The sequence below is a fragment of the Dromiciops gliroides genome, chromosome 2, assembly GCF_019393635.1.
Source record: "Dromiciops gliroides isolate mDroGli1 chromosome 2, mDroGli1.pri, whole genome shotgun sequence".
NCBI lineage: Eukaryota > Metazoa > Chordata > Mammalia > Microbiotheria > Microbiotheriidae > Dromiciops > Dromiciops gliroides.
In genome coordinates this window covers 415,108,999-415,130,668 of record NC_057862.1, presented here as the reverse complement: position 1 = coordinate 415,130,668, position 21,670 = coordinate 415,108,999, and positions in this window count along the sequence as shown.

Genomic DNA, 21,670 nt, shown 5'->3' with positions numbered 1-21,670 from the left:
TACCCACTGTGGGACTTGCTTATCATCTGTCTTTCACTCAGTTTCCCCACACCGCATGTTTTGCTATTGGGTCATTGTTGTTGCTAAAGGTTTTGTGTATAATCTAGAGAAAGAAGGCAATGATTTATAACAAGCTCCAATTCTGACCTAGCAAAGGAAAAAAACATTCTTCCAAAGAGCTGAGCTTACTTGGACACTATATTCTCTTTTGCACCTGAATACTTTCATTAATTAAGTTTTCCCCCCTTTCCTCTACCCCACCCCCCACCTTAGACTAGTCTTAATCAAAGGAGCTGTATTTCTCCAGCTTTGGCTACAACGGATGCATCAGAAGAAAACTCATCAGAGTTACTCCTTTTTCATCCTTGTTTTGTACTCTCTTCTCTCAGGCTTACTTTCTTATTTCTGTTTTTGACCCTTATCAACCCCTCAAACTCTACCCTCTGACTTCTATTTAAAAGTTACTTTGTGGAAGGGAAACTTAAGTAAATGTCTATAAGATAAATAGCCTTTTTTTTTCTTTTGAAGTAAAGATCAGCTAAGCAAATATTGACAAGATTTGCTTTGCTAAGTTCTTTGACTTCATCTACTTCTCCTCCTCTCCTTGTCCAAGCCTCTCCTTCTTCCTTTTCTTCCCCCCCACTTTTCTCCTCTCCCCCTTTTCCTCTCTCTCTCTGCTCCCTTCCCCAACTTAGTAAAAGGATGAGGAATCATGGCTTACATTGCTTATTTCTATGCCTTCAAATGACCAAAGCATGTTTACAAGATGTGGTTCAGTAAATAAATAAAACAAAAAAACTTGCATACACACAAAGAACATTATTTGTTAATGAATTTTGTGTGTGTTACTCCCTGGAATGACTTAGGGAATTGACTCCAAATAACATGTTTAGAAGTTGGCAGACTGCACTTTTCAACTGGGAGCAAACCTCCCTGCAAAAACACAGCCATTGGCCAAAACAGAATGCCCGCTTCTTTTCTTTGCTTTTCATTCTTTGCGAAGTCATTTAGTTTTCCTCTTTGTGGATGCCCAGGGTCCATTAAAACATTCCTTTCCCCATCTCTAGTGATTGGCCATTCTGGTTTGGGCCAATCTGTGTTGAGTTAATCTTCAATGAGTTCCTTTCTGATCTTGCAATGAGTTTTGATGGGATTCTGGCTTCCATTTCACCCAGGCAGTCAAGGATCTCCTGTGGCAATGTGGCAGATTATCACCTGGGCCATGGGGTTCAGTGTTTCCCTTGTGTGGGTAGCACTTCCACATTCCAAGCTGCAAAATCACATTATTCTAATGAAAATGCAAATGAAAGAGGAGCTATATGAAATGGCTATAGATGACTTGCTTGTCAAAAATGTTTTACTTTGGGGATTGGAGGGGGTGGAGAGAGAGAGAGAGAGAGAGAGAGAGAGAGAGAGAGAGAGAGAGAGAGAGAGAGAGAGAGAGAGAGAGAGAGAGAGAGAGAGCAAGCTTGCTCGAAGAGTAATGCATGGCGTCTTCTAGATGTACTTCTCTTTAGAGAGGTGGCACATGGCCAAATCAGAAGGAAACACATCTTCATTGATGTGCCTATTGTTACGAGTTCTTATTCATGGTATTTAAACAACTCATGCAGGTTTTGACAGCTTAAAAAAATATTTACAGGAGACGTTTTATTATGGTAAAGCCTCTAAGGGCCACGATTCATCCCATGCCCCATATATCCTATACCCATTAGGGGAAACAGAAAGTCAGGACTGTGACCCAGAAGATTTGGGGGAACAGATCCCATTGATGATTTACAGCTTCTCAGGCCAAAAGGATTGGACCAACATATCTCCCCATGCAATAAACTTTAAACCAAATACCACACAGAACCAGGCTTATTTCTCTAAAGGTGGATTTAGGAAGTCAGCTGAGCACTTGAACTGTTGATTGGGGGGGCGGGGGGAGGCAGGGAGAAATGTGTGCAGGAGGAATATGTCTGGAAGATGAAATTAGGCCTGCTGAAGGATGCTAGAGAACTGTGCAAAGATAACCTTTAATTAGGTTTAAATATGATATGCAGTCCTAGGCAGGCTTCAGCTTTTATTGATTCTTTATAATGGGTTAAAAGTATAACGTGACATCTCCAATCACCGTGGGTTGGTCTTTATGGCCGCCTGAGGTCTGATTGTTAATATTCTTACAGCTATTTACCTCTATCAGCAATGAACAGACTAAGGGGTCAGTCAGCAGAGCTCTGTCGATTCCTCGGTACAATTTCCATTCAAGGTCTGTCTGAAAACGGCGTATTTTCTAGGTGGACTAAAGTGATTCAGGTCCCTCTGTGAATACAGAACCTGTCAGACATGTAACAAGGTAGATACAAAAATAAAGTTTCGTGTGACCCAAAATAAAATAACAGTTTCATATTAAATGTGAGTCCTGTGGGGACTGCTGGGAAATGTCCCCTCTGAGTTCATCTGGCTGCTCTCCTGTCAGTCAATCTGCCATGGTCATATCATTAGTGATCCCCCATCTCTGTTGCTTGACTTTCTACCTAAGTCGAGAGTTCATTTATTTTTTTAATAAGACATTAATTTTCCAATGTATGGCATTAACTTGCAACACATTTTTTAAAGGAAAGATGTTATCTTTATGGAGTTGACTTATTTGCAAACTTAACATAAGCTTTCAAACCCACAAAAAATATGGCAGCATGTTTATATTTAAAATACATTTTTAAAAATCCAGTGATTTACTGTGAATTTACTTACCACCCAATAATACAGGGATAAAAATAATTTATGCTCCTATTTTAATTAAAAGCAAATCTTTTTTGTAAAGAGACAGGAGCTCGGTCTAGTGGTTAGAATGCAGAAGTGGGAGTTTTAAGACTCCTCTTGTTTTATTCCTGGCTCAGGCACAGAGGAGCTGAGTGATGTCAGACAAGTTGCTGGCCCTCTCTGAACTTTGTTTTTACCATCTTCAGAGTGAAAGATGGCTAGATAAAGGTCTGTGTTGCTTGGAGCTACAAGAACTATTTAAAATAACTGTTTCCCCTCTCTTCCCCCAGCAGAGAACAAAGTTGGTCTAAGAGTTTGAAATAGTTGTCAACACCTTGCATCTTGGGGCTTTGAAGGGAAAAAAGTATTGGAGGTAAGTAGGACAGTTTTCACTGAATGATGAAAATGGAAACCTGGGTGGATGGGTGGGCAGCATGTTAGGACAGGTCATTATTTGTAACTCTCCCTTTCTAGGTGATAAGAGCTGGTGACCCATTGTCACAGTTCTTTGAAAATGTCTGGGGCCCTAGGGCTTGGAAACAAGCTATCACTGACATTCTCTAAGTCTTCATTCCCAGAAGTTTATATATGGGTGAATTCAGGTTATTGAGGGGAAGGTGGGAGGAACACTCTGAAATCATTTGCATTTGCTTGAAATTTTTTTCTTTTGCTCATTCATTCACTCATTTATTCATACTTTTTCATTCATTCATTCAACATATATTTATTGAACTACTAGTTTCATAAAACTATGCTAGGCATATTAAAGGATCCCCACCCTATCACACCCTCCCTGCCCTGCCCCCCAAGAGAGATAGCTCCCTGTCTTCCAGAAACTGACAGCTTAGATGGGAAGAAGAGACATGTGCACAAGAAAAGATTATACAATAATACCAGTTATAGTGCATACTCTGCACAGAAAAGGCACTTAAATTTTTTTCTGGTTACTTAATTAAATGTTGACTTATGCGAACTATATTCTTAGGTGCTTGGGATTAGAGATGAGATGGACCTTTGAGGTTATCTAGTTGAACTTCCTCATTCATAGAGGAGGCAACTGAGTCCCAGAGAAGGGAAGCAAGTTGACCCTGGGGAATGACCATGGCCCTGGTGTTCTGACTACCTGACCATTACTAGCAACATCCAGGAAGACCTCATGGAAAACCCTGGACCTGAGTTAGGGCTTAAAAGGAAGATGGACTTGGACAAAGTAGAAAGGTGGTCATATCTGGGGGGAGGGTATTTCATTGAAGGTAAAGAAAAAGGATAGGAAAATAATGGAAGGGAGCCTGGCACTTTTTTTTGGTAGTTGGTAGGGGTGAGAAGTGTCCCAATGAAGAGAATAACTATAGGGAGTAGTGGAAAAACATAATTTTCAGGTCTAATTTTTAAAACTGTCCTTTTACTTTTGTATGCCTCACTGAAATGCATCTATGGGAAGTTTTATCCTTAACTCCTGTTAATGTTTAAATGTATTTTTATGAAGGAATTCAAACTAGGAGGCATTGCCTTCTCAGCTTTGCAGCCTGCTTACTATTTTTACCCTTCTCCTAGTTCTACCAACCAGGGCTTCCCTTTATGTTGACTTAAATAGTTTTGAGTTTACAATGAATTTAGAATGAAACCCAAGCTCAATAAGCCAAAGGCTCCTCTCCTTTCCCCACCAAACCCCAAGAAGAGGACTTCCTATGGAAGGGCTGAACTGAAATGCAAAATGATTTCTCCGGTTTCCGACCTAGATTCGTTTCCTGACTCACAATGCATTTGTCTTTTTAAAGGAACCAATATGTTTGTATAACTGATGTGAAACAGGCTTGACTCCAAAAAGATTTAACTTAATATCTGCCTAAGCATTCCAAGGGTAGGCCGTCCGTAGGATGTACATTAAAGACCTTGGCTGTGGCACAGCTAGTCATGTATGATATTGAGCACACAAATGGGACGTGATGCCCATATACTCTTGAGGATAATTCAATGTGCCATGCAGCTCTCTGGGTAGAGAAGCTATAAACACAGTTGTCACAAATGAGAAAGAGCACTAGGTTGGATTCAGGCTGAAGAATGAAGCAGCATTAGATCCTGTCTTTGAGCCCTAATGAAAGTGTTAATTAGGATATTACAGAATTTATGGTGAGAGCAGCATCCTAACTGTCAGATCCCTTTGGTGACATGCACTTAATTAACCATTTCTTCCTTCTTCCCTCCATCCTCAGTCCCCAGGAAAGACAAACTCAAAAAGGCAAACTTGGGAGAGGGATGGTGGCAAATTGGACGGAAAAATGGATTGGCCACTTCCCCATCTGCCTTTCCTTTTGTGGCGACCAGAGCACACGATTATCTACTGTTTATAGGAAGAAGTACACATTTAATCTACATAACCATCAATCTTTCTTTATGTAAAAATGATTAGTAAATAGGGTTTTTAAGCAACTGTTTAGTTTACACATTGGCATCATAGATTAACTTATTTCTAAAACACTTGATTTTATCACTCTGCCTAATGATTTGTCACATGATTTATTGGGTAATATGATGAATCATGTGCGATTTATTGTTTATCCTATAAATAGCGCAACAATTCATTAAACAGTGATAAAACCCAGCAGTTCCACGGGGAAGTCCACCTTTGTTGTCTCTGTGCACAATGGGGCTAATGTTTGAGCATTGTCTCATAGTCCCTTCCTCTTTCCAGGTTTGCAGCGTTGGGCCAGTTAGGCTCCTGGGCTCACATTAAATGGTTTTTGGAAATAATGGTATAGTCATAATCTTATACTCCAGCCATATTTATTTTATATGGAAAAATAAAGTCTAAATCCTGATGGGTGTTAAATGCATGAATTTATTTGTTATAATAAATGTGGTATTCTTTGTTAGGAAGGCATTAAACTTAATGGCAATGTTTCATATTACCGCATTTCAGTTGTGTTTCCATTCCTGAGTTTTATATCATAGTTGATGAACATGGTACAGAGACCTCAATCTTATTCAGAGTCTCTTTTCCAACCAAATCTGCCCAGAGGCACCCATCTTTGACAAAAACAGACCCATTGGCAAAAGTGGGCCCTGCCCTCTGTTGTTCACTGTGGGCTAGTCAGTCTTCTCTGTTCAATATTGGTCTGAATTGAGGCCTGGTCTGGCTAGGCTGGGATGGCCCTTTCATGGCTCCTCTGAAGCAGGCATTTATTTGTGGAGAAGGCTTCAAGTGGAGTCTAAATCATTGCTTTCAGAAAAGTAGTAGAAGAGAATTCACGTGAGGAGCTGACTTAGATGATCTCTGAGGTTTCTCCCAGTTCTTAGATGCCATAGTTCTCTGACTAATCCCTCATGCACTTCACCCATCCTCTTACAATGAATAGTGTGATTCAGTTGAAAGACTCTTGTATTTGAAATCAGAATATCGGGGTTTGAGTCTCCATTCTGATACTTACTTCAGAAGGAAACTTAGTGGTTTCCTCATTGGAAAAATGTGGGGTTTTGACCAGATGTCTTCTGAGGTCCTATTCAGCTGTCTTTCTATACATATGGCCTATGATCTATCTCCAAGTCACTTAACCTCTTAGGATATAATTTTCCTCATCTGTAAAATGGCAGGAAGGTCTGGGGGTAGGGGTGTGGTGTGGTGAGGGTGTGGTTAGAGTAAATGACATGAAATCCCTCCCATCTCTAATCTATGTTCCTATAATCTTTTCCTGCTTACTTATACCGTTGGGTCAGGGTAGGGAAAGCAGGAGATAAGAAAGAATATAAACAACATCTCAGATTTGGAAGGGACCAGATCAGATGCCATCTAGTTGGCCCAAACACATATAGGAATTCCTCCTTACAATATCTCAAGAGGTGGCATCCAGCTATCACTAGAAAACCTCTCGTTCAGTTTTCATTTGAAGACCCCCCCCACTCCCCACCCCTAGTTCAATGGCTATAAGTCAATCGTTTGTAATTTCTCTATTTTCTCTCCCTCCCTCCCCCTCCCAAAGGCATTTCCCATTTTTACCCATCCTTGAAGACTTAGCTGAAATTCCCCCTTCCCATGGAGGCTTTCTGAGCCTACTCTGGTCTACAGTAATCTCTCTTCTCCCAACTCTTATAGCACTTTCAGTCTGTATTCCTCATTTGGAAATAAATCATGCTTTGACTGTCCTTTATGCCATGTCTCTTAGTATGTATTGAGCTGTTACTTATCTTCTGTATTGTTATTTAAATTTTCATGTTCTTCTCTCTTATCTCCCTAGTGAGATCCTTGGGGTCCTCCTAAAGGGCAAGAACCATTTCTTATTTCTCTATGTATCCCTTCCTCCTCCTCCCCCTCTCACCCTTATACAATGTGAGGGGCCTAGAACATAGTAGACACCCAGTAAACAGTTTGTTTCCATTTTTTATCCAATCAATGTATTAACAAAGTAGGCTAGAATGACAAAGACATTTCTTTTATTGTCTGGAGATTATGGAGGAAGGGGGAATAGAGAGAGAGAGTAGGAAGAAAATAGCTTCTTTAGTGCAACCGTGTTAGAAATTATCTACACATATAATGATGCCTCTGTTTCAAGTGAATGGTTAATACCTGAAATTTGCATATTCAGTACCTCAGTTTTCTCATCCATATGATGAAGAAGTAAGATCTCATGATATACAAGGTCCCTCTCAGTTCTCATATTCTATGGTTAAGTGCTCCATTCCCTGCCCCACCTCCCTACTATCATGCCTTTTATCCCGAGCCTTCATGTTATGGGTTAAAGGTTTGGTTACTGGACAATCAAGAAAAGTGATTACTTTAAGACTAATTTTCTGATATCTGAAGAGTTAAGGTAAGGTTGGAGGTGACCTTGTGTCTTCCATCCATAAAAAAACAAATTCTACCTCACCTAAAGGGTCTTTGAATTAACCTGGGATTCTTAGGAAAGAATCTAAACTGGGACTGGGAGTTCCCCAGAGTGGGTTGGGTTGACAAAATGGAAAACTCTGGGGTAAAGTCATAGAAGTGCCCTGGCTTATCCTACCCCTTTGAGAGCTTGTGGAATTGGGGATTTGTTTATGTCACAATCTGGCTAATACTTCATAAAATATTATTTGCCAATAATGTCATCCTGTAATTACATTTGCTGATCTAGCTCTGCCAGTGTTTATGTTCTTTTCTCATTATGTAGCTTCAACCTTTATAATGTTACCAATTGACATCATAATTAGTATAGTTTACTGCAGCACTGATTATAAGGGACCTGCTTGTCAATCAGTCCCTGTTTGTTTCTGTTTGAGGAGTTATTATCCCTTCACCTCTAAACCTTGGTTAATTTCCAGGGCACAGGGGTTCAAGTTTTTGTGTGTGTGAAAAGGGAGCAATATAGTCACTTCTTGTACTTGACTGACCATAGTTATTAAATGGTTGGTTTGGTTCCAGTACTGTATATTTCACCCTGTCTCCAGCAGCCTTAGAACCCAAGAGTCACTGTTGGGATACTTCAGTCTATGGCCATAGATTGTATACACTATGGGTAATAACTCAGTTTTCCTGTGCCCTCTCATACCTTCCTCCAGGATTTTTATTGAGATAAAAAAGGTGAAAGTGCTTTTAAAATAGAAGTGCTAGAATTCCTTCCACTCATAGAGAAGTGAGGGCTAGGGGTACCAAATGTTGCATTTACTATCAGATGTGATCACTATGTCAAATTGTTTTTCTTAACATATTTTCTTTGTTAAAAAGAAAGGTTTTAAAGGTGAGGGATATGTTGAGGAATGACTGGGATGGTTTAAAAAAGGTGGCAATGAAACTTCAGTAAGTTAAAATAAAATATTATCTAAATTCATATTATTTAGGAATGATTTGCTCAGAAGGTAGTCACTTCTATCACTCTGGAAAAGAAAATAATCAAATGTATTCTCAAGCTAAGTTGCCTAATACTTTATTAGCATCTGGGGAACAGGTCCTGTCTATCAAGGACATCAGGAGAATGACCTATCCCTAAAATCATGAAAGACTGTTTGTCCCCTGGAGAGCATCCTCTGTACTGGAAATATATACCTGGATGCCTTTTCCTTATTATCATGCATTACCTCATTTGGCAACACTGAAAAATAGATACCGATAAGGTGTTAAAAAAGAAACCAGGGCTTTCTTCCAAGGCTTCACATTTAAGGGAACTTGAAGTCCAATAGCATAGAATCAACATAGCTTAGCACCTGGTAAATATGAATAGTTTATTAAAATAAGAAACCACCAGATGGCTAGATGTGATATGCTCCTCCGCGTTCATCCAAGGGTCTCTCCTCCTGACAAAGCAATGTCCTATCTGCATCACCCCTCCTCCATTTTCATTTCAGCTGAGGATTATGCATTGTACCACATACCATGGACATGGTTTGTGATACTTGTTCTGGAAGCAAAGATTCCTAGTAATGATTAGAAGGAACCTCAGAGAACATCTCATCTGACCTTTCACCCAATGCCAGGCATCACTATGATAGTATCCCAGACACATACTCATTCAGCATCTACTTAAGCATTTTGACTGATGGGGTACTCACCATGTCCCAAAGCAATTGATTCCATTGTTTGTCAGCTCTGATTTTTAGAAGGTTCAGCTTCATTTTAAGCCAAAAGCTACCTCCTGGCAACACAAAATGTGTCTAATCCTTCTTCCATATGACAATCACTTTTTTTTCTTTTTTACCAGCCTGTCTTTTCTCTAAAAATAACAACTGCTACAACAACAATTCTATACTCTAAAAGTTTGTTCTCCTCCCCCTGCCTCTATCTACCTTAGGAAATTGGTGAGTAGTTACTATCAGGCTTCTCCATTGCTTTTATTTCTTCTCTAGGTCCTTGGTCCAATTCTCTCATCCCCTTACCCAAAACCTGTACACTCATAGGATCACAGATCTATAACTTGAAGGGGCTTTGGACTCTATATAGTTCATATCTTTCATTTTATAATTGAGAAAAGTGAAGCCAAAGAACATTAAGTGACTTGACTGAGTTCACTCTGCTATTTCAAACTATCTCCTACAAAAGAGTTTCAGGCCAGCATGGGATGCTTTGGGAAACCTTCCATCTTGGACTCAAAGTGTTGTGGGAGCTTTCTTTTAGGATATTTGTGAATATGACAGTGTCCATTCCTGTGTTCCTGTTAATAAATGAATAATAATGGGTGAGGGCTGGTCCCAAGTACAACTGAGAAGTCAACAATATTTGCCTCTTTTTTTTTCCCCTTCCCTTTTATTTCACACTTATTCCCTCTTGCTATAGCCTCTCAAAGCCCTAGCTATTGCTTCTTTCTCTTTTATTTCTCTCCCAGGTAAAAATCTAGTCTCAGTCATTTTTATTCCAGTGTAAATTTAAATGAATGCATTCATGTTGCCAGAGGTATTTACTATTTAAATCTCATTTCAGAGAGTACTGGCCTTGGAATCAGAAGACCTAGGGTCAAAGCCCAGATGTGGTTGCTACTACATGTGCCACCCTGGGCAAATCACTTCATCTTTCTGGGCATCAGTAAAATAAGGGCTTGGAATTATGCTAGAATGTGACTAAAATGTCCACACCCTTTGGCCCAGAGATTTTGGCAGAATATGTCATTGCTAGGCATATGATACAAGGAGGTTAAAGACAGAGATTGTACTATACACTAAGTAGAAATACACAAAATAATTTAAAATACACAAAAATATTTATAGAAGCAATTTTTGGTAGCAGCAAAGAACTGGAAACAAAGTAGATGTCCATCAACTGGGGAAGTTGTGGCAAATTATTATAATAGTTTGTTATTACACTAATCTAAACAAAGAAAAGCTTGAAGGTAAGAACTAATGCAAAGTGAAGTAAGTAAAACTATGAAATATATATTTATATATATACATAATGACAACAATATAAATTGAAAGATAAAAATAATACAAATAGGACAGAATACTGTGAAATTACAATGAGCAAGTTTGGCCTCATATAAGAGTTAAGACTATGCACATTCTTTCCCCGCCCCAGGGATGTACAGATGAGATGAGGATAGGTATGAAACTCTGCACATAAATGTTGGACTTGGGTAGTGTGTTGGTTAGTCTTGTTGAAATGCTTTATTTTTCTTATCTTTATTCTTTATTATAAGGAATGGTTCTTTATAAAATGGAAGAGAAGGATAAAATAGAAAACAAAAGTGATATAAAAACAAAGGATCTCAATTTTTATGTTAGGTAATTGGACTAGTTGTGTCTTAAGATCTCTTTCATCTGTCCACTCCAAAACCTACTTGTGGAATAAAGAGCTTCATTAAAGGGATTTCAGATATATTAGCCAACGGGGGAAAAGAATATTAGGGACAAAAGGACTGCCAAGGATCCCTGAAATTACACCATGTTGACCATTGGCAGCTCTGAAAACAGATAAGACTGATCTCAATTAGTAAGCACTTAGTAAGAGTTTATAATGTCTCTTTCAAGGTAGTGAACAACTTTTCACTCATGCTACATCAATTGGAATGAAGTATCTGTGAAACCCTTTTTCTACTTAAGGATTCTATGGATCAGAAAAGTTTGAAAACATTGGCTTACAAACTGGACCTTCGAATTAAGAGAAAGACAACCTCAACTCTTTCAGCCACATTTCCATAAGCAGGTCTGATACTTACCTAGACATCTTTTCCAGGGTTTTTCTCTTTCATCTATGAGACAGATTTAATTTGGACACATTGTCAGACTGATTAATTCAGAAACATAAAGCTGCAGTGTATGAAGAAGAAGAAAAAATATATCAAAATTCCTGTCTCCCAGTTGCTAGTGCCTACCCTACCAAAAGTACCTTGAATTCATTTTGCAAATATTCTGGACATATACATATCTCTTGCAATAGAATGTAAGGTCCCTGAAGGCAAGGGCTGTTTCACTTCTATCTCTGTATCTCTAGCATCTGGTGCAATGCCTGGCACACAGTAACCACTTAATAAAGGCTTGACAATGGATTGATCAATTGATGATGTCACCTTGGATTTTAATATTGTTTTCATATATTTCAAAATTCTTTTGTGCCCAGACCCTCTTGAGTCTCTAGCCGCCAGAAATGGGAAAGAATAGGAAAGTGACTTTAGAGATGAACAAGGATCCCCAGGTGATAATTTGAAATATAGCCAACCTATTTGGTCTAAGTGACTGAGTAGTATACATAGCAATGCATACCTTATGCAGATATATGCAAATGAACTTCCAAAGGGCATTGGCATATGTTACAGCTCCAGAACCAGCCCTTGTGATCCTGGCTGGAGGAAAGCAACCATCGTTCTCATTACAGGGAAATGGGGGTATGAACTCCTCACTTACCTGGTCCTACCTTGCCTACCTGAATTAGTGATGGCCTTTTCCATTAGTAGATAATTGTCGTTATTCTGGAATTCTTGAAGGCAGCAGTAAAAAGAGCTCAGTCTGAAATTGACAAGATTGGAGCCAGTCTGTCTCTGATCAAAATGAGAAATAATAATAATGATGATGATAATCATGAGAATAAGAATAAAAAATGAGAAACGATGATGATGCTTGCATTTAACTTTCATATACATTATTTATTTGATCCTTATGACAGCCCTATGAGGCAGGAAGGGCAGAAATTGTTGATCTCTTTTTAGATGAGAAACAGAGGACTAGAAAGTTGAAAGGACTTCACCCAGGTCATATATTTACTTAGCAACACTTACATGACAGAAACCCAGACCCCTTGACCAGAGCCACTTCTATTATTTTTTTTGGTAAGTATTTGGGGGAGCAGAAACCACACTGTGGACTAGTGACACTAAGTGTCTCTTTATGCCAACTTTTAAGGAGGTTGAGTAGAAGTAGGGTGGGGCTTATGTCTGTATGACCAACCTTGGACTGAATGGGTACCTACTTTCTTGTCACCTGCCCACACATATGGTGAGAACAAGACCACAGGAGGACACGATGGATCCACTGCTCTTCTGTGGGGTGTACCTATGTGAGAACCATTGCTGGCAGAAACAGAGGTCATCCACTTGGCTTGGTGATGCTGCTGTAAGCATCTGTTCCTAATACTTCTGTGATTCAGGAAACAGTTTCAAATATTTTCTACTTCCTTCCTTAGGTTGGGCCTTCCCTCTCCCCGCTTCTCCAATGAAGAGGGGAAAGTATATACATAATGGTGAGGACCCATGTAGGGATGGGAAGAGTAGACTAGGTGGTGGATGGGAAAGGATGTCATACCTCCCGCAACCATATTACTTATTCTCATCCACTAAGATCAATGGTGAATAAACCAGAAACACAACTGGAACCTGAGATCCCATGACCTTGCAACCCTATATACTATGTGACTGAATTGCTATAAATGGCAATATCTTACCCCTGGCCTTTTTCTCTGGCAGAGACTCTGGGTCAATGGCTACTGGGTAAGCAGATGTGATTATAGCAAGAGAAATCATATTAAACTGTGCTACTAGGGGGTGGAGGCAGGTTAAATGCTTTTAGCACCCTCTAAACTCAACATTCTACATCAAAAGCCCAGTTCCTTACCCTTGTTAGGGCTCTGCTCATGATCACTAGCTCATTATGCCATATACTAGAGCCTGCCTAGTAATCTGTTAGTTGGTTCACATTATAGGAACATGCTTCAGGAAACAGCATAGGAAGCCAATCAATGTATATACTTAATAAAATGGCCTTCATAAGCTGGTCTTTGGTGTAGGACAGATGTCCAGGCCTGGAGTCAGGAAGACCCAAGCTCAAATCCAGCATCAGGCACTTACTAGCTTAAGTCACAACACAGTTTGCCTCAGTTTTTTCATCTGTAAAATGAGCTGGAGAAGGAAATGGAAAACCATTCCAGTATCTCTGCCAAGAAAAACTCAAATGGGGTCACAGAGAGTCAGACACAACTAAAAAAATGAAAAACAGTAGCAATAATGACCATGACCATGACAACAACAACTGGTCTTGAGGACCTTTTTTTCTCACAAGGACAAAATAAGTTTCAAGAGGCAGCATAGTGAAGGATAAAGAATGGTGAATCTGACATTAGTGAACCTGATTTAAATCCTCCCTCTATCACCTACTCTGTGACTTTGTCACTTGAGGTCTGTCACCTAACTTTTTTTGTTTGTTTGTTTTTCAGGGCAAATGGGGGTTAAGTGACTTGCCCAGGGTCACACAGCTAGTAAGTGTCAAGTGTCTGAGGCTGGATTTGAACTCAGGAGCTCCTGAATCCAGGGCCGGTGCTTTATCCACTGCGCCACCTAGCTGCTCCTGTCACCTAACTTTTTAAGTTGTTGCTTCCTTTTCTGCTAAGTTAGGGACTGGATTCGATGGTCCCTAAGGTTTGTTCCAGGTACAGATGAATAGTTTTATTTACCAGACAAATCCACACCTGGCACAACCTAAGAGCTGTCACATGTCCTGATAAGAACACACTGTACATATTGGGTCCAGTTCTGATCGCCACATTTTTGGAAGGATAAGTTTTCTAGAGAAGGCTGATCAAGATATCGGGGAGACTCAGAACCATACCATGCCATTGAGAAAAGTGGGGATATTTAGCCTAGAGAAGAGAAGTGGTAGGCAGAGTGTGATAATGTCTGCAAATAGCTGAACAACTATCATGGAGGAGGAATTTCTTGGCTTCTGGTGGGTAGAATATATAAAGAGGCTGATTTTGAGTAAAAAAATAATAATAGTAGTAAATAATAATCAATAACGATGATGACAGTAACAACTTTCTACTAGTTAGAGGTATTCCAAAATGGAATGGGCCACTCTCGTGGGCAATGTCATCCTATCACTAGTAGTTTTTTATTGGAGACTGTCAGGTCTTCCTGTATAGGTGCTTGCTACTTAAATAAGAATTGAGATCTCCCTGACATGCATTCCAACTCTGTGATTTTGTTTTTATACTGAATGCTTACAAATCAACAAACAAGTATTCACTGAGAAGTAACGTGGATATTGTTCAAAACCTGTAGTCACAAAGACCTGGGTTCCAATCCTGTCTCTGTCATTTACTACCTAAGTAGCCATGGGCAAGTTGCTTAATCTCTCTGAGATTCAGTTTCTTCATCTGTAAAATTACACATCATCATCATCTCAGTTGTACCCACTTCACAAAATTGTTGTGAGGACCATATGAGATAATATATACAAAACACTTTGAAAACCTTGAAGTTCTATATAGATGTCAGCAATTGTTATTGAGCCCTTCCTAATGTGAAGGTTACAGTTCCAGGTATTATTGGCATCTAAAAAGCACTGATATTTGGGGTGTATGATTAAAATGTAAGGTACTTAGTCCTGTTCTCACACAGTATATGTTATATTGAGAGAAACAAGACATTCATGCATGAAAAGTGATGAAACAATAACATAGAGCTATTAAAAAATAAATCATAAAAGGACAAAGAAAAGGTCCAGACAATAACTGTAAGTAGCTGGAGTTGGGATTAGGGGGCAGGTGAAGGAAGAGAAATCAGTTTGGTCTGAGGTATTCACAGAAGGATACATAGAGGAGGTATAATGTTATACTTTTTGTTTTTTGGCAGAGCAATGAGGGTTAAGTGACTTGCCCAGGCCCAATGCTCTATCCACTGCACCACCTACCTGCCCCCTAATGCTATGCTTTTAAAATCTGGCCTCCGATACTTACTAGCTGCATGACCCTGGGCAAGTCAGTTAAATTCTATTTGCCTAAGTTTCCTCGTAAAATGGATAACAATAGCACCCACCTCCCCATGGTGTTGTAAGGGGCAAATGAAATAATAATTGTTAAGTGGTTAGCACAGTGCCTGGCACATGGTAGGCACTATATAAATGCTACCCTTCAATGGTGAGTGGAATTTAGGTAAGTAGTTCTAGTGATCACATGAGCAACATGAGGAAGAGTTTGATTACCATCACAGCCCTATCTAACTTGGAGCTATCTTTCAGGTTGATGCTCAGTATCCCTTCCTTCCCACACCATAATGATTGATACATAATGATTGATAGCTGTGAATGATGGCGCAAGGGTCCCAGTGATATTCTTCAATAGTTCAGGCTGGGCCCTTGTTCTTAGGACTCTCTGTATTGATCTTTTTTCCTCTCTCCAGCCCTACATATCCTCCCCACCTTCCCACCCACTGTGTGTAGTTTAAGGGATTGACAGTGTTAGACCACACCCATGTAGCCAGGACTCATAAAGACTCATCCCTTGTGCAGATGGGGAAAGGCCTTTGGTAAACAACTGAGCAGACTCCAGCTCTGTGGTCGACACCGACTTAATGTAGCTTGCTATATTACTCTTGCTTAACTTTGAGCCTCTGATTTAGCACTCTTGTTTAGCAGTGGATATTCCACAGAGGATGTTGTTGGATCCCAAATCTTTTGTCAGTGTAATTGAGCAGAACATCTTTTCAGGTTTGTGTTTCAAAAGATGCATTATCTCTTCTTGTCCATTCGTTCTATCTGAGCTATTCAAAACTTTCTAGCTTTCTATATCCCACTGAAAGAATGTGGGTTTGAGGCTGATAATTTATGTTTGTGCTGAAGATGCGATTTCCTTTCTGTACCCAGAATGATTAATAGAGTACTTGCTATAAATTAGTAGGAAAAAGAGGATATAGGTACATTGGTAAGCAAACCCAGGTACCCTCTTAGATTGGGGAATTTCTTTAAAGGTGCTTTTTTAGTTCCTTCACCAGAGATGCAAACACTTTCACTATAACCTCCTGTACTTTGGGGCTTTTGCAATAAATTGCAATAGAATTTAGAATGTCAAGAGTTGGAAGGACCTAGAGAGAATTCATCTAGTCCAATCTTCTTATTATAAAGATGGGGAGACTGAGCCCTGGATAGGGAAAAGCTCTTACTCAAGGCCACCTTGATTGTGGGAGAGCCAGAACTAGCACCTAGGCATCCTGCCCACAAACCTGGTAAGCTGTCAGAGATGTCACCTGCAAAGAAACAGCCAAAGAGATGATGGAACAGTGGTTTATTGGGCTTTTTGTTGTTGTCTGTGTTAAAGTTGCAGCAGATCAACATGTCCTTTCCTCCTCTGTACTGCCTAGTCATGGGGATGAGCATTTCACTTTGTGATGATAATAGTATTCATCTGATCCCCACTACGATAATGCCAACCTGGGTAGTGCATGAGGCTGAGGATGGGATCTATGGCTGGTGACAGGACTTGTCCTATCTACCTTCTATGTTCCAGATGACTGTGAGGTTTCATGGACAATTAAATAGCCCTGAGAAAACAACATGTGGATACTTTGAGTTTAAATGAATCAGAACATATGGATTCAATTTCCTCTGGAGAATAAGTGTGCTGAAGAATACAAAGGGGAAGTGCTTCAGAATGGTCATGTTTTGGGTTTCACTGAATCTGGAGCGTCTGAAAACTCTTGAGCCAAAAGGCCACACCTCTATAATGCATACTTGCTTAGGCAAGAACTAGACAAAAGTCCATGTGTCTTTGGATTGGCTAAGGGACAATGGAGACTGAGGAATGGACTTGTTGCCTCATTATAGTGTCCTCCACTTCAGTGGTTAGTAGGATGCTTTTTGAAAACTGAGTCTTCATTTGCAATCTCTTTAGGGTTTTACAAAATGGTCCATTTGGAGTAGTTCCCAATGGTACTTTCTTATCCCCATGGAACATTATGGGAACCATGCTAAAGCTGGGAGTCTTGGCGAGCTCCTGTCCTAAATGTTTTTGTTGCCTAAGTTGAGACAACCAGAAACAAGCTTCCAAGCTGAGGGAGGAGACCTGGGCCCATTGCCAACTATAGGAAAATGGCTTTTGGTAGTGACTCCAACATGTGTGTCTGGAGTTAGGGGCCTTGATATATGCAGACAGGGCAGCTCTGCACATAGGGTGGCTGAAATATGGCTTCGCACAAGCTGCCCAAGTTAGCAGTTGGTGCAAATAATGTAAGTCAGGAAGGGAGTTTTGCAAACAGAAGAAAAAGGGGACAGATGAACCCCTCCCTGGAAGTTCTGACTGGGGAGGACAAGCTAGGACTCTGGAGAATATTGGAGAAAATAGGCCAAATTGTATACAAAGACTGAAAGGGGGATAGCAATTCTTATGTCCTAGTACAACGGGGGGATGTAGTAGTAAAAGGAAGTTGATGACCTGGAAAGATAGACTAAAGTAGTGTCAGCCTTGGGGATTTGGTATTCAAGTGCCAATAGAGACATCAAAACACATACAACTTTTAAGCTCTTATTAGTTTCAGGTATAGGCATCCTCAGGCTAAAAACCTGAGAGACCTTTTCTGCTCTCTCTCTTAGTTTGGGGGTTTTCTCCCCAAAGGAACAAAAACAGCCACGTGATCTCTGTTGAATAACTTCAGAGACTGGAAGTCTCTGTTGAAGATGGAGGAGTAAGAAATGTTTGGAACATTGTTCAAGGAGTCAGGACCACAGTTCCTCTGGGCAAAGGACACAGAGAAGCTGAGTAGGTTTGTAGCCCAGTATATGAATCATACTTCAAAGTTTACGTATTTGTTGAAAGACATAGCACTGGAAATCTTTTGGGGCCTCTAATTCTTTCTCCCAAACTAGTGACTCAAGAGAGATTTATTTCCCTGAATTTATTCTGCCATTCATTCATTCTCTCACTTCATTTATTTTTTCACTAATAACAAGCATTTATTGAGCACCCATTGTGTACAACATATTGCACTACTCTTCTAGGTATACAGTCTATTCAAGTAGACAAAACAAATAAGAAACAAGTAGAAATTATAAGTAAATAAAATATAATGATGTCTAAACTCATCAAATCACTGGTGAATGCAAAGACAGTGAATGATTCATAGCTTGACATGGAGGGAAGGGGAAGAGTCAATGGTAGTGTTCCCTCAGAGCGGGCTAGCACAATCAGTTCATAGCATAGCATAAATGGTTACTACATGCTGAGATGAGTTAGAACAGGGAACGTACTATAGTGGAAAGAATAATGGAACTGGAGGGAAAGGATCTGTTCAGATACCACCTTTGAAACTACTTGCGCAACCTTGGGAAAGTCACCTAACATCCCTTGACTCTAGAATTATGATCCTATTGACTTAGATCACAAGATTTAGAGCTAGAATTAACACTGGAGATTATTTAATCCAATATCTTCATTTCTTAGTTGAGGAAACAGGCAAAGTGCCTTGCCAAGCTCACACAGGTAGTAAGAGACAAAGAGAACAGGTTTCAATCCAGGGCTTCTGACTCCAAACTCTCTACTCTTTCTACTATACTGCACAAGGCAGTTAGTCTTGATATTAGTCTTGAAGGAAGCATTGTGGAGGGGGGGGGGAAGGAGCTAGTCTGGGAGAGTGCCTTCCCCTCCTGGCTGAAGCAGTGAGAGTGGAAGGCTTCAGAAAAGGCTAGGAGCCTAAAGCCTCTAGTTGAGTGATTCCATCTGCAAAAGTAATTGAATTATTGAGAGAGGGAGGGGCTCCGGGTAGCTGCTGTTTGATCCAAACTGGTTTGTTGAAAATGAGGCCTTTTGACTTTTTGTAAAACCCTTGGCTCATTAGAATAAATTAAAAGAGATTATGTCCTTCTGTTCCCTCCCTTCTCCTCCTCTCTGCCTGGGGAACACAGCATTCTGCCATTGTTTTACCTTCAGATAGCTTGCACGGCACAGAGGTAAACCTGCAATTACCCTGTCTCTGAAAATGACGGCTGTCACTTAAGGGAAAACCCTGCTCTGGTTTCCCAGGATCTCATGAAATATGCCAACATGTCTGTTTGCTGCTTCTTGGCTGCATCTTATTCCGAGGCAACCATGTGTCAGGGAAATGACAGGGTTGGTGGTAGCCAAATGCAGCAGCAGTGGGAGGGAGGGAGAGGAAGGGCAGCGGGGAGGCTCTAGGCCCCCAGGTGGCCAGGTTTGCTACCTTCAACTCTTGCCACATTGTGGCAAGCTCAAGCTCATTGTGTGAGACAAAGCTTGGGAAGAATGAAGGGATGGACAAGGAAGCCAACCTCTTTCCCTTCTACTCTCCTTCTCCTATTAGGCAACAGAAAAATACACAGGTTATCTCACCTGCTGCCTCTGTGGTAGACGAAGAAAAGGACTTCTGCTCCAACACCAGAATGAATTCATGGTCACTGAATGTGGTGCCTAAGATGTTGCATGTCAGGGGAACTGAAAGTGAATGACTTCAGATCTTATTAGCTTTAGTTTTAGGTCTGTTGTTTTGTTCTGATGAAGGGGAGTGTGGGGCAAGGGCATCTGGGCAGAATTGCTAAATAGGGACAGTTCATCTTTGAACCTTCCTCTTCCCTTCCAAATTTGAATTATTCTAAATTTGACCCTCTCAGGGACCTGCTAGAGAGACGAGTTCATTTTATGCACCAAGTTTTAAGTTCTGCTAAATTTTCAGTAGTTGATAATGACTTGATGCATTATCCTGCCCAAGTAACATAGTTGCATTTTAACAGGGGCTTTCAAAGCTATACCTCCAAGTAGTGACCAATTGCAGAATTGCTATCTGAGATGCTATTGGATCTGAGGAAGCCTTTCAATCAACCAATCAATAAAATCCATTAAGCAGTTACTTCATGCCAGGCATTGGTCATTTTTAGTGCACCTCAAAATAGGAAAAGAGGACTCACCTCTTTATATAGTATATATATATATATAGAGAGAGAGAGAGAGAGAGAGACAGAGAGAGAGAGAGAGACAGAGAGAGAGAGAGAGACAGAGAGACAGAGACAGAGACAGAGAGACAGAGACAGAGAGAGAGAGAGACAGAGAGACAGAGACAGAGAGAGAGACAGAGACAGAGAGACAGAGACAGAGAGAGACAGAGAGAGAGAGAGAGAGAGATCACTGTGGGCAGGGTGACTTGGGTTTCAGGAAACATTTTAATGATTGCATTTCTTATTTTGACCCTTCTTAAATCCTATCATTAACCTTTGGGAACAACTACTTATCTTTTTTTTTTCTTTCGTTCTTTTTTTTTTTTTTTAGTGAGGCAATTAGGGTTAAGTGACTTGCCCAGGGTCACACAACTAGTAAGTGTTAAGTGTCTGAGCCTGGATTTGAACTCAGGTACTCCTGACTCCAGGGCCGGTGCTCTATCCACTATGCCACCAAGCTGCCCCCAACTACTTATCTTGAATCTACATCTGATATTCATTCTTTCCTTCATCCCATGTCTGGCACTTCCAAACTGTGTGACCATGGGTAAGTCACTTCCCCTCTCTGTGCATCACTTTGCTCATTTATAAAAAGGGTATTGTAATACTTCTAGTAGCTAACTTATAGAGTCGTGAAACTCTAAGGCTTAAATTTGATAGCATATGTACATTGCTTAATAAACCTGACTCCAGAACTTTGTCTCAAGCCAGCCCCTCTCTTTTGGATTTCTGGTTGTGACCCCACTTTCATTTCTGCTACTGTCTCCTGTTTCAGGCCCCTTTCCTCTCATTACCTTATCTGTGTGTATGTATGTATGCATGCATGCATGCATGCATGAATACATGCACAAAGAAAAAAATGTATGCATTAAGTGATTACCACATGCCAAGCATTGTGGTAAGTGTTGGGGTTACAAATAAAAAAACTAAGTCCTTGTTCTTAAGAAACTCATTTTTGCTGGGAAAACTGGAAGAGAGTATGGCAGAAACTAGGCATAGACCAACATCTTACACCTTATACTAAAATAAGGTCAAAATGGGTACATGATTTAGACATAAAGGGTGATACCATAGGTAAATTAGGAGAGGAAGGAATAGTTTACCTCTCAGATCTTTGGAAAGGAGAACAGTCTATGACCAAACAAGAAATAGAGAATAGTATGAAATGCAAAATGGATGATTTTGATTATATTAAATTTAAAAGGTTTTGTATAAACAGAAGCATCCAAAATTAGAAGGGAGACAGAAAATTGGGAAACAATTTTTATAGCCAGCACTTCTGATAAAGGCCTCATTTCTAAAATATATCAAGAACTAAATCAAA